The sequence below is a fragment of the Aythya ferina genome (assembly GCF_964211825.1).
Source record: "Aythya ferina genome assembly, chromosome: 17".
Taxonomy (NCBI): Eukaryota; Metazoa; Chordata; class Aves; order Anseriformes; family Anatidae; genus Aythya; species Aythya ferina.
Window position 1 is genome coordinate 8,273,745 of NC_140316.1, and position 13,574 is coordinate 8,287,318.

At 52.8% G+C, this 13,574-nt stretch overlaps 1 protein-coding gene across 4 annotated transcripts in view; it reads left to right on the plus strand.

Annotated features, from left to right (window-relative positions):
* PXN (paxillin) overlaps positions 1-13,574 on the plus strand; it is a 41,702-nt gene that overhangs the window by 8,886 nt on the left and 19,242 nt on the right. The window lies entirely within an intron of this gene.

Sequence of the window (13,574 nt, forward strand, 5' to 3'; positions counted from 1 at the left end):
GCTCTCTTGCGAGTAAAGCAGCCTTCCGTTGGTAGGATGGAGTGTTTCTTTGGCTAATAAATTCTGGGCAGGACACCGAGATGGAGAAGCTATTGGGCATTTGTTTGCTTTGTTAATACCACTTCTGGTAAAAATAAATCCTTGTTATTTCTCTTGCAGGTGGTGAAACAAGCAAGATTCTAGTAACTGTTACTGCTGTGGTGATGGCAGAGGATAGGTGGATGGCTGGGTTGCCTGCCTTCTCGCAGCAGGAAGAGAGAGGGAACCTCAGACAGATTCTCTAGCTCTTCTCCGTTCACTGGTTAAAATTTGTGGTTCTAAAAATGTTAGCTTTCTGTCTGGCTTAAACAATTTCTTTTCTTTCTGTGGGTCTTGGTCACAGCATTGTGAAACTCCTGAGCCACATTCCTTTGCCCAAGCTGAAAAAATGCAGAGCTGTGGAGCTGTCGAGCCATCAGCGAGCTCCATCACGTTGCCACCCACATCTTCTCCCACAGTAACTGGGGGGCAGTTCCCACATTCATTTCTGCAACACTGTCCTTCCGTTCGTTCCCGGAGGCTGCTGTTAAAATAAAAAGAAGCTGTTTTAATTAGATCGTCAGCCATGCGCTCATGGCACCCTTGTACTCTGTGGTCTTTCCTAGGGGTTCTTTCAAAGACGTTGCTTGCCCACTCCGTAATTACTTGGATTATCTTGAGGTTTTAGGAGAATGCTCATTAGACTGGAAGCTTCATTTTAAAACTTTCTACCTATTATAGTTATAAGTAGTTCTAAGATCAACATGACTGAAAAATGTTAAATATTTTGTTGTCATTTCCCCCTGCCCTGCTCTGAGAGTTTACATTGGGCTTTTGGCAGTGCTTTGTGTAAAGTCAGTTCCTGATGATGACTTACACTTTTGGCTCACAAAGAGGTCGGCGTTGCTTCCAAGTCTGCTCCCACTCTGTTGCAGAGAACCCTTACAGAAACGAAAACTTGTTATAAAAAGAGAGGTCCACCATTTTGAGAGCAATTTCTTGGTAATAGTTTTTTTTTTTTTTTTTTTTTTTTTTTTTTAAGCCAGTTAAACTAAATGCCATATTTGACAAGAAACACTCGTTTCTTAAGAAAAGGGGATCATCTTCCCTCAGAATAGTTGGCAGGTCAAACCAACAACTCTTTAACTCATCTTAATTTGTATCTCAACATACTAACATTTTATTTGACATCCTCAGTATCTGAGCGAGGTTTGCAGGGACTTCATTTCTCCTTATAGGCATGGGCTTTTCCAACTTGACACAGCTTGTTTTTTAAGGGCAGATCTGCATCTGTTGGACTTTCTTCGCATTTATGTTCATGGGAGATACGCTTGTTACCTACTAAGGGAAAGTTGTTGGAGTGGATGCAAAAATATTTTCTGGGAGGACTAAAATCCCTGAAGCCTGCGTTATGGTCTCCCATTTCAGAGCCTTCAGGTTAGGTGTGTCTCAATAAGGCTGTAATAAATGGGGGTAAGATCACAGTGTCTCTTTAGTGTCCTTATTCCCAACTGCTGGCCTCCTCCTTTTGGTAGCCGGGGGTTCTGTATCTCGCAGGCAGAATTTGTGCTTCTCGTGCTTGTAATTAATTCAGAATTTGTTCTTATATTTCTTTCCTTCATTTCATCATCTTTATGTGTGGCTCAAATTTTCTAATTGGCACTTTGCCTGGAAGAGTCTATATTCAGATCTGTTTATGCTGCTTGGATAGGGTTTCCACAGTTTAAAAGATGCTGTTTTTTTTTTTTTCTTTTCCTCCGTTAAGTTTCATGCCTGTTCTTGCATGACCATGCAAATCTTATCCTTCCCTTTATTGGTTATGGGGTCCACATGCTTCACATGCTTTCCTGTTTCAGTTACTTAAAAAAAAAAAAAAAAAAAAAAAAAAGGATAATTAAGTTAGAACGTGCAAGCTCTGACAGTATTTTGTCTCTGGCAGCGTCCAACACCATTACATACGCTGATGGATCTGGTCGCGGTGATCTTTAGCTGAATGAGATACTGGCGCTGAAGCAGGTCCTGCAGGCACTTGAGCCTGGCTCAGTGTAGTGGCCCTAGTGCCCCTGGGAGGGGGTGGCCCTACCTCCCTCATCTCATGTCCTCCATCTGCTGCCTCCCCTGGCTCTTTGGACGTACCCCTTCCTTTTTGCTGACCCCTGTGCTTATCTCACTTTCTTAACTCAGAAGAAAGTCTTCATTTTTTTTTGTATATTCTGTTCAATTGGTTCACGGAGGGGTCTTGTAAAAGCCAGAGCCAAGAGAGGTAAGTGGCAGCAGCACATGTCTGGAAGAGGGAGCAAAACCTCTCCATTTTTGGCAGTGGTGAGCTGTTAATTTGCCGTTCTGCATCCTGTGAAACTGTATCCTCAGCTCTGGTGCTCACTGTCCAGTGGAACTATTGTACTCTGTTCCCATGTAAACCCTGATGTAACATGTTTTTCTTCCCCAGATGAGTAGAATCAGCAGTTCCCAAATTATGATCTGCAAGCGGTAAGTGCTCCACAGCTGTTGTAAGGTGTCCTTTTAGATGGTCAAATTTGCAAACTTTTCATTTACACCCGAGGGCCCTGAAGTGCAAGCAAAAGAGGGTCGCCATTGCCCACAGATTTGGAAGCCGCTGCCTTTTTCAAGCTCTTCTGATGTGCCAAGGCGTATGGCAAGGGGATAATGCTTAAAACCTGCTGAGAGGAGTTACCCGCTACCAGATTAGCGTACATGTATGTTGTAATTTCAGTGCTGCTTGTAACAACGCTGAAGTCACGTCAGATCTGACTGCTTACAGGTATGCAAATCTCAACCAGACACAGTCCACCTGGGGCTTTAAAAAATGCAGTTAAAAATGTCCACCCTCATGTCAGTGGGTGTGTGGAGAGCTGCTGGGAAGTGGCTGGGTGCCACACACCTCTGCACTCGGTGGTTTCCTCCAGGTCCTGCAGTCTGGGGCTGAGCAGTGTGCAGCACATGACTGAAGGGAGTTTGTTTCCCTCTTGCCTACTGTACTTGTACAGCTCTCCAGACAGACCTGAGAACAATTTCCCAGTGCTGTGGTGCTCTTACTGCTCACTGGCACCCATTCCCGTTGTCTGACTGAACAGCTGCAGCACTAGGAGTGTCCCTGAGCTTCTTCCATTTGCCAGAGCTGTGCTTTAAAATCTAGTTTCCTGAGGTTTCTGTACCCATCCTTGGACTCCCTGCTCTCTTTAATGGAGGCCTCCTTCCTACTGGGCTTGGTCGATGTTTGTGAAATGGCTGCGCGCTGCATTTGACCTAATGATGCTTGTGGAGTAGCTGCCTGCTGATGGAGCAGGAAGGGTCTGGTTCCTCAGATAGCTGGCTTGGCTGAGCCCCTCTTCCTGTAGGAGTACAAGGGACTTGGTATTTTGATCAGAGGCTTGGCCCTGGGAAATTGTCCCTGAGGGGTCAGCTCAGTGGCTGCTTGTTTGGTTTTCATGAATATTTTCTTGTTTTGGCAGAGGAGAGCAGATCTTCTTGGATTTTTTTTTAACGTTGCTCCGTTTCTAGAAACTTTCTGAAGGAAACCAGCCGCAAATAAAAATTCTTAGGACATGTATGGGGAGGCTTTACTTGCCCTTTTTTGCATGCATAAGGGTAGATAGAGGGCTAAAGGTTAGTGCATTGGCGGTTCATTTCTCTTATATATTTTTTTTCCCACCCGAGATGTTGGCTGCAACCCAGGCCGGGTCAGAACTGAACTGGTAGTACCTACTTAGTCACTCGTGTCAGACACGTACACTCATTCCAGTCCTTTCCCACCGCAGGCGGGCAGGATGCCACTTCGCTCGTGTTCAGCCCCAGCGGGGCCGTGTTGTAGCAGAGCTCGTGTCCTTCAGCTCTGTCTGAGCCAGCTCGCCTCCCTCGCAGGGACAGCCGGGGCAGCACTGGCCGTGTGCTAATGCCTCTGTCTGGGACTTGCCGGGAATGCCTGAGGATCTGTTTGCTCCCAGGCAGAGAGCAGAAATAGATCTTGCACAAGAAGGGCCACGCTAGGAGAGGGCTGTCAGGCTGTACTTACCCTGCCTGGAGACCAAAGCTGTTTCCAATTTGGTGCTGGGGAGATGGAGACTCTCTAATTTGTGCAGATCGTTGCTTCTTTTAATCGTTCTCAGGGCCAACTATACCAACCTGTAGGACCACGGGTTTATTTGCTGCCAAAAGGAGAGGATTCTGACAAAAGACTCGGTAGCAGGTGGGGCTCATCGCAGGCTGCGGAATCAGGCTGAGAAATTCCAACTTAAGTATTTTTAGTTGGGGCCTGAAGGGCAGCCTTCAGCTTTCTATTCTGATATAACACAGCCAGTCCGTGTTATATTGGGCTGCTGCGTATCACTGCTCTGATTCTGCGAGGCAGATGACTTCCCTGCTGCCCAGGGGATTTGGACCTTATGGTAAGGATCCTGCTATGCTGAGCCCCGTTGGAATTCGGGTGCTGCGGCTGCAGGCTTTGTTGCTGCAGGTCACAGCCTGTTCTGTCGGATGGAGGCACTCGGAGGCTTAGGTTTAAGATGTGGAGCTCTCAACTGCTGCGACTGAGAAATGGGGCTGAAAATGGCCTCCAGGGCTGCCTTGGGCGCCTTAACTGTGGGTAGGGCGATGGGCTGAGGGCTGCAGTGCCTCAGTCAGGAGCAGCTGAATCACTGGAGGTCACAAGCTCAAACGCTGAGTAAAATCTGGCTAAATCTCTGAAGTGGTTCACGTACTGCAGAAATCTCTTGTGCAATCTCCAGCTTCTCTGTCCAGTAAACCAGAGCCTGGCTTTGTGCTCCGAGGCCGCGAGCGGCGAGCTGAGCTCTGCCTGCCGCTTGTGTGCGCCGGTCACAGGACGTGCCGGGGCTGTGACTCGCAAACTTTCCGAACTTTTCCTGAAGATTGCTCGTAGAGCAGTGGAAGATTTTTTTTGCCCGAGCTTATCCATGTTTGGTAATCGTTTCCTGTTGCTCGGGGCTCGGTTTGAGAGCGCAGGGAGAAGTGGGGAGGAACCACGCGAGGGATTATTTTATTTTCCCTTTTAGCTTCACCCAACTGGGGTCCTCTGCGAGCTGCTGCGCAGAGGCATCCAAGGCTTGTGTAGCTGGGGGTCTGGCATGCCACACAGCCTTTGGTGGCTGTGAAACTGAAAACATTCATCTGCCTAGGGAGTTGGAGCGTGAACTCAGTCCGAGGCACCAGGCCTTAACAAAGGGTATTTTTTCCCAGGACGAGCTCGGTTTGCTGCTCCGGACTAGAAATTCGAACAGAGGGAAGTAAATATAAGATGGCTCCTTTCACTTCAAGTGTGGGGAAAACCACGCTATTAAAAAGAGGATGCTGTATATGACAGGAAATAGCTCTTCCCTCCCACCCTCCCCAGAAAGTTCTGGAAATGAGCAGTAAATAGGAGGACACACCTTTGGGCGGGAGTGGCTCTGAAACCGGAGATGTCGCGGCGTTGCTGCTAGGCTCGAGCGCTCCTCTCTGGAGGCAGGACGTGAGGAACACAGCGGGCAGCTCAGGTCCTGTATGGTCCTGTGTAGCTGCAGCTGTCCTTAAATTCTCCGAGCCACTAAGAGCTTGTTGCTCCTGGTGTTTCTGTTGAGAGCTTCCTACTGAGGTAGCCCCAGCCGTGGAGTTGCCAAATTTGAAAGAATTTGGAAAGGCTTCTCTTTATTAGTGGCTTCGTGACTGGAATAGGTTCTGTTCCAGTGACATGCAGGATTCACAAAGCCATGTTTGCTTTTGGATGTTGGTCTGGTAACCTTCCTGAGCCTTCTTTTTCAGGAGCATTGACTACATCCCTTCTGAAAGGAGATGCTTAAATCCCAAACCACTTCCAGCGGGAGGATGCTCAACAAACACATACTGAGTAGTATTCTACCCTGATTGTTACGTGCCTTGTGAGACTCGACTAGTGTCAGCACACGCGTGATCTGCCTGGTTCCTTTGAAGTACAGACTTAGCATTTTCAGGGGGTTAAAAAGTTTTAAGGGTGAGTCTCATTTGTATCAGTTTGTGTGAAGGGAAAACCTCTACAAAGTGTTCGCTAATGACAGAGATGATGCGAGGCGCCCTCGTGAGCTGTTCTGAGATAGCAGAAAGGGTGTGGAGGTTTTTCTAGGCAAGCTGGAGGAAGGCAGAATGACTGTGCATTCCTCTGCTAGGTGGTGGTTCGCTTCCCTCAGCCCGAGCTGGGGTCTAATTGAGTGTTTTGAGAGCTAAATGGAAAAATTCTGATCCTACAGGAAAATCTTTTGTGGTTCCTTCACACAGCTTGGACTTCAGGCGTTGTTTCGTCCAGGAAGCCGTGCTGACTCAGAGCTTCGAGGCAGTTGCAGCATCGGCCTGGCAGCCTGCGCGCTGTGATGATCCCGTGCCCTGCGGGCCTGGCTAAGGGCAGGTCACCTTCCTGCCATCACCGTCCTGCCAGCTTGGGGAGCGAGCGGAGCCAGCTCTGGGAGGATTTCCCAGCCTGTCGCATCAGGGATGGTGAGAGGTGGATGGGAGCTGCTCCCTCAAGGAGAAAGGGCTCTGCTTCCCTGGGACTTGTGGTGTCAGCTGCTCCCTGCAGCCTCTGCCCGTGCCCTCGGTCACACAGGAATTAGCTGCCCCTCGTGATGCTGGCAGCGTCACACCAACAGCCTGCTGACCAGTGCCCCGTGGCTGAGGTTACGGGGCAGTTGGGTGTCTCAGTGACATTTTTCCTGTTAATGTGAAAGGAAGTGGCGTGGCGTGGCCGGTTTCAGGAAGGATCTCGCAGTGACCTTTCTGTTTTCCCAGCATACACACAGACAGCCTTCTTGCCTGCGCCCCTCGGAGGGATGCTGTGGGTGGTTGAATCGTACGGCCCTGGGGCTGCAAGGCTGGAATAAAGTGTCGGGGAAGTGGCTGGTAGTGGTGAGGGATGGCTCCGGAATTTGAGAGTGTTGGGGTTTGCCTGATTGTTCCCTTTTCAGGCTGCGGATTTTGTGGTCAGCATCGGAGGCGCAGAACAATCGTGGGATTTGGACAGGAGGATGGGTGACTTCCTTCAGCTGGTGGCAGGACGGGGCTGGATGTCACTTGGTGACCTGGCCTGAGCTTCGGAGGTGGAGGTCCAGGGTTTCCTGTCCCAGGCAGAAGTTTTAGTCTGTCAGTCTAGAGAAGGGCTGAATTCTGGCATCGCTCTCTTTACGCAGCTCTTAGGAAATGTTTTAAGCTGTAGAGTGGCTGGGGCTTCGCTTCCAAGAAACTTAGTGAGTCTATCTAAAAAGAATAACTTTCTCAGAGTTTCTAGGCTGGAATAGTTTCGGAAGTGTCTGGCTGTCAGCACAGCGAGCTCCAGGAGTGGTGTGGGAAAGCAGCGATGGCTGGGCCCTTCCCTCCACCGGCAGCATGTGCAGGTGGCAGCTCTGCAGAAACTGGCCGGAGCACTTGCAGGGTTCAAACCTCATCTCTAAACGTGTGGCGAGCAGTGACAGACACACAGGTACCAAAATCCCCTCGAACTGGCCGTGTTGTGTGCTCCTTCCGCCCCGTGCTGGGGCGGTGAGGAGCAGTTAGCTGGCCACAAGCCCTGGAATAAAGTTTTCTGCTTGGGTCTCAGCGGTCGGGGCAGGAAGCCACGGTCATTGCTGCAGCTGATAGCACAGACCACAGCCCAGGGTAGTGTCTGGTCTGGCCTTAAACTGCTGCTGGTGGTCGGAGCTGCCTGCGTGGGCTGCTGGGCTGGGGCAAGCCGCCTGCTCTTGGCATGGGGGGCTTCGGGGTGGCTGTGCCACCAGGTGACGTTGAAAGCAGGGTGTCTGTCACGAGGTGTAGGCTGTCTCTGCAGCCTGGCGGAGCTGGGCACAGCAGGTGGATGCCTTGTTTTGCCCACAATTCGGGAAGTCAGGGCTCCAAGCACACAGCCTTGCTTGTTCTAGGAGGGTGGTGTTAGTTCCAGAGGACAGAGAAGCTTCGGGGGTTTTGGGGCCTGTTGTCTCCTGTCAGAGCTGCCCACGCCGCGTGTCGCTGCTGGTCCCGGCATTCCTCTTTGGGAGCAGCGCGCCTGGGACCCGAAGCACAGCTTCCACCGCTGCCTTGATGAGGGCAGTGCAAGGCTTCGGGTGAGCCTCCGTCCCTGGCATGCACTCAGGCATGGCTGAGCGGGATTTTTTGCCTGTCGCTGTAACTGCCTCTGGGCAGGTCCACCCAGTGTGAAGGAAAAACGCCGGTGGCTGCTCTGTGCTGGCAAATGGTTTGGCAAATGACTTAGCTTTGTCTTGAATTGCCTGGTCATGGTTTTCCTATTTCTGTGAATTCTGTTTCGTTGCTTTCTGGGGCTCCCCCAGCTTCCAGACTCGAGCTTGAAGGCAGTGAAAAGTCCTGCAGCAAGGCTCCAGCAAGTCTTCGGGATGCAGCTCTTTGAGCACTGCAAATGTTTCTTCTGAAAGGCTGCTTAATAGGATAAATATACCCAAGCTCCCCATTCCTCTGCAGTTACTCACAATGTAAAACTGGCTTGCCAAGGGTTGGGTTACCGCCCTGAGCTGTCTCCCTGCATGCGAGCTGGGGGAGAGGAGACTCATTTGAGCCTAATGAGATTTTAAAAGTTTGCATTCAAGGATTTTGTGAGGAGCCTGCTGAGTGAGCTCGAGAGCTCAGGGCTTGGTTCTGAGCGTGCAGCTGCCCCCATCCTTCTAGGGCAGCAGCAATCAGAGAGCTGGAGGCAGCATCTTAGAGCTGTTAAGAAAAAGTGGCTGGAGGATGGCATGTCCTTCTGCAAACAAGGGGTCTGCAATGTGTCCTGCGCCCAGTGAGACTCGGTTATCACCTCATTTAGACCAGCCCTTGCAGCTCTTCTGCTTTTTATTTACCAACTCACTGGCAAATTGCTGCTGCCTAAGGCAGAGGAGCCTGGAGTGGCTCTGGTTATTCGGATACGCAGGGGCATGGAGAAGAGCAAGGAGAGCTGCAACCACCTGTCCCTGCAGCTGCACAGAGGAAGTCCTGCACTTTGTGCTCAGACATCTCGCCCCGTGCCCGGGCTGTCGGGGTGCCCCCCAGCATGGGGGAGCCACAAGGGGAAGCGGCGCACTGTGGCTGGGTGCTGGAGGCATGAGCTCTGTGCTGTGCCTGCTGGGGCCGGGATCATGTAGCCACTGCTCACTTTCCAGATGTCCCATGCAAGAATTAGAGCCCCAGGCAGCGTGCGGTTGGGGTGTGCAGATGTGGCTTTCAGCTGCTGAGAGCAAAGGGCTGATATCTGTGGCATTTGAGGTATCCTGCCTCGGCCATGCTTCCATTTCCTTCCCAGCAGAAGAGGAGCTCTAGAAGACAATGTGACCGCCACCCTTTTGATCTGCTTGCTGCATTGACAGTGCTCTGCCCTGCTCTGTCAGCGTGGCTTAACAGCTCGGCTTCAGCTCTCAGGAGAGAGGAGCTCCGTGTGGAAATGGGAGGCAGTTCACGCTCTCCTGGCACTAACACCCTCATCTCTGTGCTGAGCATGCTGAGTTACGCCGGCCACTCGGTAGCAGAAGGCTTCTTAATAGGCCGAAGCAAATTTATGGTGATAATTCTCTCTCGCGTGTAATTTTTAGCTTGAGGAAGGTTAGCAAGTAGCTGGCACATGGGCTGCAAGTGAAGTGCTTGCAGTGGTGTGCGCCTCTGACTGCCAACGCCTTTCAGCTGGTGGTTTGTTTTTTTACACGTAGTGCTCTGCAGGTTGGTGTGAGTGTCACTGGGTGGTGAGAACAAGGAGGATGGATGGCTTTGCTTTCAAAAATAAAAATCCTACGCCGCTGATGAATGCAGTGGAAAACAATTTACTGCTCGTGGTAAAATTAGCGTTAGAGGCTGCTTGCTGCTGCTTGGCAAATGTGAGTGGTCGATGCCTTGTCACGGAGGTTTTTCCAGAACTAGCTGGTGGTGTGTTCTGCTCCACTGCTCCCTTAATGTGGGAGCGTTTGTGGCAGGCACAGGGACAGGGGAGAGAACAAAGAGCACGCTCTGATGTGCATGGAAGATGCATGTAAATATTTTTTTAAATAACTTCACTCAATTGAAGGGGGCCAAGTACAGCTCAGACTTGCAGAAAAGGGAGCTGCTGTGGGCATCAGCACACAGGGTCCCCACGTTATCTGTCTCTGTGCCCTACCTCCGAACGGCGTTGTGCTCCTGCTCTGGCCTCGCTGCTGTGCATCAGACAGAGCCGGGACGTGGGAAGCCGGGAATGCACGCCCACGGCTGCACACCAGGCTGCTCCTGGGGACGGCGAGTGCTGGCACGCAGCAGAGGAGCCCCGGGAATGCTGAGGAGCTGCGCCTCTGGCTGAGGAGATAGCGCAGGAATGTGCACTGTGTGCTCGGGGGGTGATGTCTCCTTTCGGTGCAGCTTGTCCTGCTGAGTGGGACTTCCCCACAGCGCTGGCCTGTGCTTGCATCTTGCTGATCCCCTTGGTAAGAAGGGATTCCTCGGAGCGGTTTGGTGTGCGGACGGCAGCTCCCTTTTCCCCCGTCCTCTAACCCTACAGACAGCTGCGCTGTGCTGAGCACTGAGAGCTGAAAGCTGAATGTCCCAGGCGAAACGACTGGCAGGGCTTTGGCAGGCACTGGAAGCGATGCATTAAGTGCCCATCGCCAGTTCCTAATGCACACGCGGAGCTGTGCGGGGGAGTTGGAGGCCAGAATCCCGAGAAGCCTGTACTTAATAATGATTTTTTGCAAAGTGGGAGAAGGGCTGAGCTAATGCGCCCAGGCTTCAGATACCTTGGAGTGCTGTGGAGTAGGAAAGGCACCAAGTGTGGTGGCTGGCACTGTCCCTCCTCCGCAGAAAAATCAGTACAGAAGAGCCCCTTGAACGCGAAGGCAGCCGTCCTGCCCTGCTGGGGAGGATGTGGGTTGAGCAGCCCTCAGCCCCACTGTGCTTTCACTTGAGCATGGCGCTTGGATTGCTCTGCGGAGGGAGGAGGAGGAAGAGAAGGAGGAGGAGGAAGAGGACTGATTCTGTGCTACAACATCTCCTGCAGCACGTGGACAACACCAAGCGGGAGTGTCGGGGCTGGTGGTATTTCAGCAAATACCCCTCATTTTTCCCCACCCTTCAGTGCTATTTTAACACAGCGTAAAACACAACCTCCTCTGCACCCAGGCCGTGCTGGTGGTTAGGCTGAGCCCTCTGCACTCCGGTAACCAGACCGTTCTGCCTTTCCGCTCCGTCCCCGTGCCTGCCAGTTGACTTTGGTGCCTGCGGGTTGCATTGGAGCCCATGTGGGGCAGTGGTGAAGCTGCGGTGGGCGCTGTGTGGTTATTTTGGGGCACTGGGCAGTGGCCCCCGAGGTGCCGCGGCGCGTGCTGGGGAGCTGCAGCACACGGGGCGTTGTGCCCCTGCTGTAGGGCTGACCAAGCGAGGTGGGGTCGGTGCCAAGTTGGTTGGTGCTGCCCGGTTTCCTCGCTCTGTCCCGGTGAGGATGTGGTGGTGCCCTCTGACGGCTGCCTCCTGCCCTGGGCTGGGGGCTGCTTTTACACCTCCTGCAGCGCTGTGCTGCAGGGGCTGCCGTGGGTAGGACCGGTTCATTCCCCAGGAAATCGATCGAGCCTTTGCTATTTCTGCTGAGGGACCGAGTGCTTCTATTTACAGAGCAGGCACCGCAGTGACAGCGCTGCGTGAGGCACGGCTCCTTTGTTACAGTTCGTTGAGTTAGGGCTGTCTGGTCCCCGTGGTCCTTTTCTGAAAGCCAGAAGGGAGCAGTGGGCCTTTATTCCATTAATATTAATTAAAAAAGTCCCTTCTTTGCCCCTTCCCTTCTCTCCCATTATGTTAGCCTTATAGCCTTACAAAGGTGTGTGGATCCCAAACGAGCACACGGAGCTGCATGGGCATCAAAACGTCGAGCCCCTGGGTGTTAATCCCCTCGATATGAATCCCCTCGGCTGTTTGCAGCGTGGCTGGGGACAAGCTTCCTGGCGTGGCGAGGTGGCTCTGGGCAGGCTGGCGTGGGGCAAGGCCCCATGCTATGGGGAAACTGGTGTCTGCTGGGGCCGTGCACTCCCGCCTCGGGCCCAGCTGGGAAGTTGAGGCATCTGGAGGACGGCAGCGATTCCTTCCCCAGCCTTTTCTCCTCCCTCCGCTTCCTGTTCCTCGCTCTGCCTTGTTTGCTCAAGTCTGGAAGGGGGAGGGCATGGGGGAAGTTAATCATTAACTGCCGTGTCCTCTCCTTAACTCCTTCGCAGCCTGGGGCTCCTGGCAGCTCCAGACCCCTCTGCTGCGGGCTTGGCGGGGTGAAAAGCTCCATTTAGCTGAACTCCTGTGTGCCATCAGGAAAAAGCAGCAGGTTTCTTGGATTTCTGTCCAGTGGCTCACTCGGCAGAGCTGCTGGCCCGAGGAGGTGAATTTTGCGGTGAGATGGTTACATCCGTCTGCCCCGTAGCGAGGGCTGGGGCTGGAGGGTGGAAAAGAGATTTGGGGTGCCCCTCGCAGGGCTGGAGGAGCCGGCCGCCCTCCCGGGGATTTTTACTTCCTGGTGGAGTTTGATTTGCCTCTGCCATTGGCGGGGAGCAGCACAAACCCCTCCTTCTGGGTAGCCCTGCTCTGGAGCTGTGTGCACCAAACCTCCGTCACAGGACCTGCCCGCGCCAAGGAATCGCGGCTCCTCGGTCCCCGCGAGGTATGTGCCTTCCCCTGTGGAGTCCGCCAGCCCTTCTTTTGCTTAAAAAGAAGCCTAAACTCCTTTTTCCCCAGCTGCAGCAAGCTTGTATCCCGACAGAGAATCCAATTCTGGGGTATTTTGGTCCCCCTAGGAGGATGCCTGTAGCTTAAATGCTTTGGGGAGTCTTCCTGGCTAAACAAGTGGTGCACGGAGTTAATTTACCGTGGGATTTAATTTGCTGCTGGCTGTATTATGATTTCTGAGGGCAGGACTGCTGCTTTTTTCTCTTTTCCCTTTTATAATGCTTTAGTTAGTGGAAGAGAGTGGGCACAGAAGCAGCACCTTCCTCATCTCGCAGTGCGATAACGCTGTCCTCCATCTGACCCTTGAGCGTGGTTTCTGAAGGGCTGCCCAGTGCTGTGGCTGCTGTGGGCTGCTCGGCTTGGGAAGGGGCTTGGAGCTGGCAGGTGCCTGCTGTTAGGGCCAGCGTGCCCCACAGCTTGTCGGGTGCCTCCTGATCCCTGCAGCTCCTTGAGACCCCGGCTGGGTCCCCAAAAACTCAAAGGCAGCAGAGTCTGGCATTGAGCAGAGGGAGATTCGGTGCCAGTAAGGGTGCTTCCGAGGGCTTCTCCTCCCAAAAGTTTCCCAAAGTTTTCTTCTTGGCATCTGGCTGAACCGCACATCTCCCACGGGTGCCTCCAGGTGAGTCCTGATGCTCCCGTACCGGAGGGCACCCGTGTCCTAGCGGGCCGGCTCCTTTCTGAGCAGCCCTGCAGAGGTGTGCCCCTGCCTGCGGGCACCTGGCCAGCCGGGCTTTCTGCCGAAAACGTGCATGGTGCAGACCTGCAGGAGCTGGAGTTTCCCGGCAGGGTGGCTCACGGACACCCCACGAGCTGGGATTCGCCGTGAGTCACAGAAGAGGAGTGCAGGGAGTGGGCTGGGCGAAGGAGAGGGT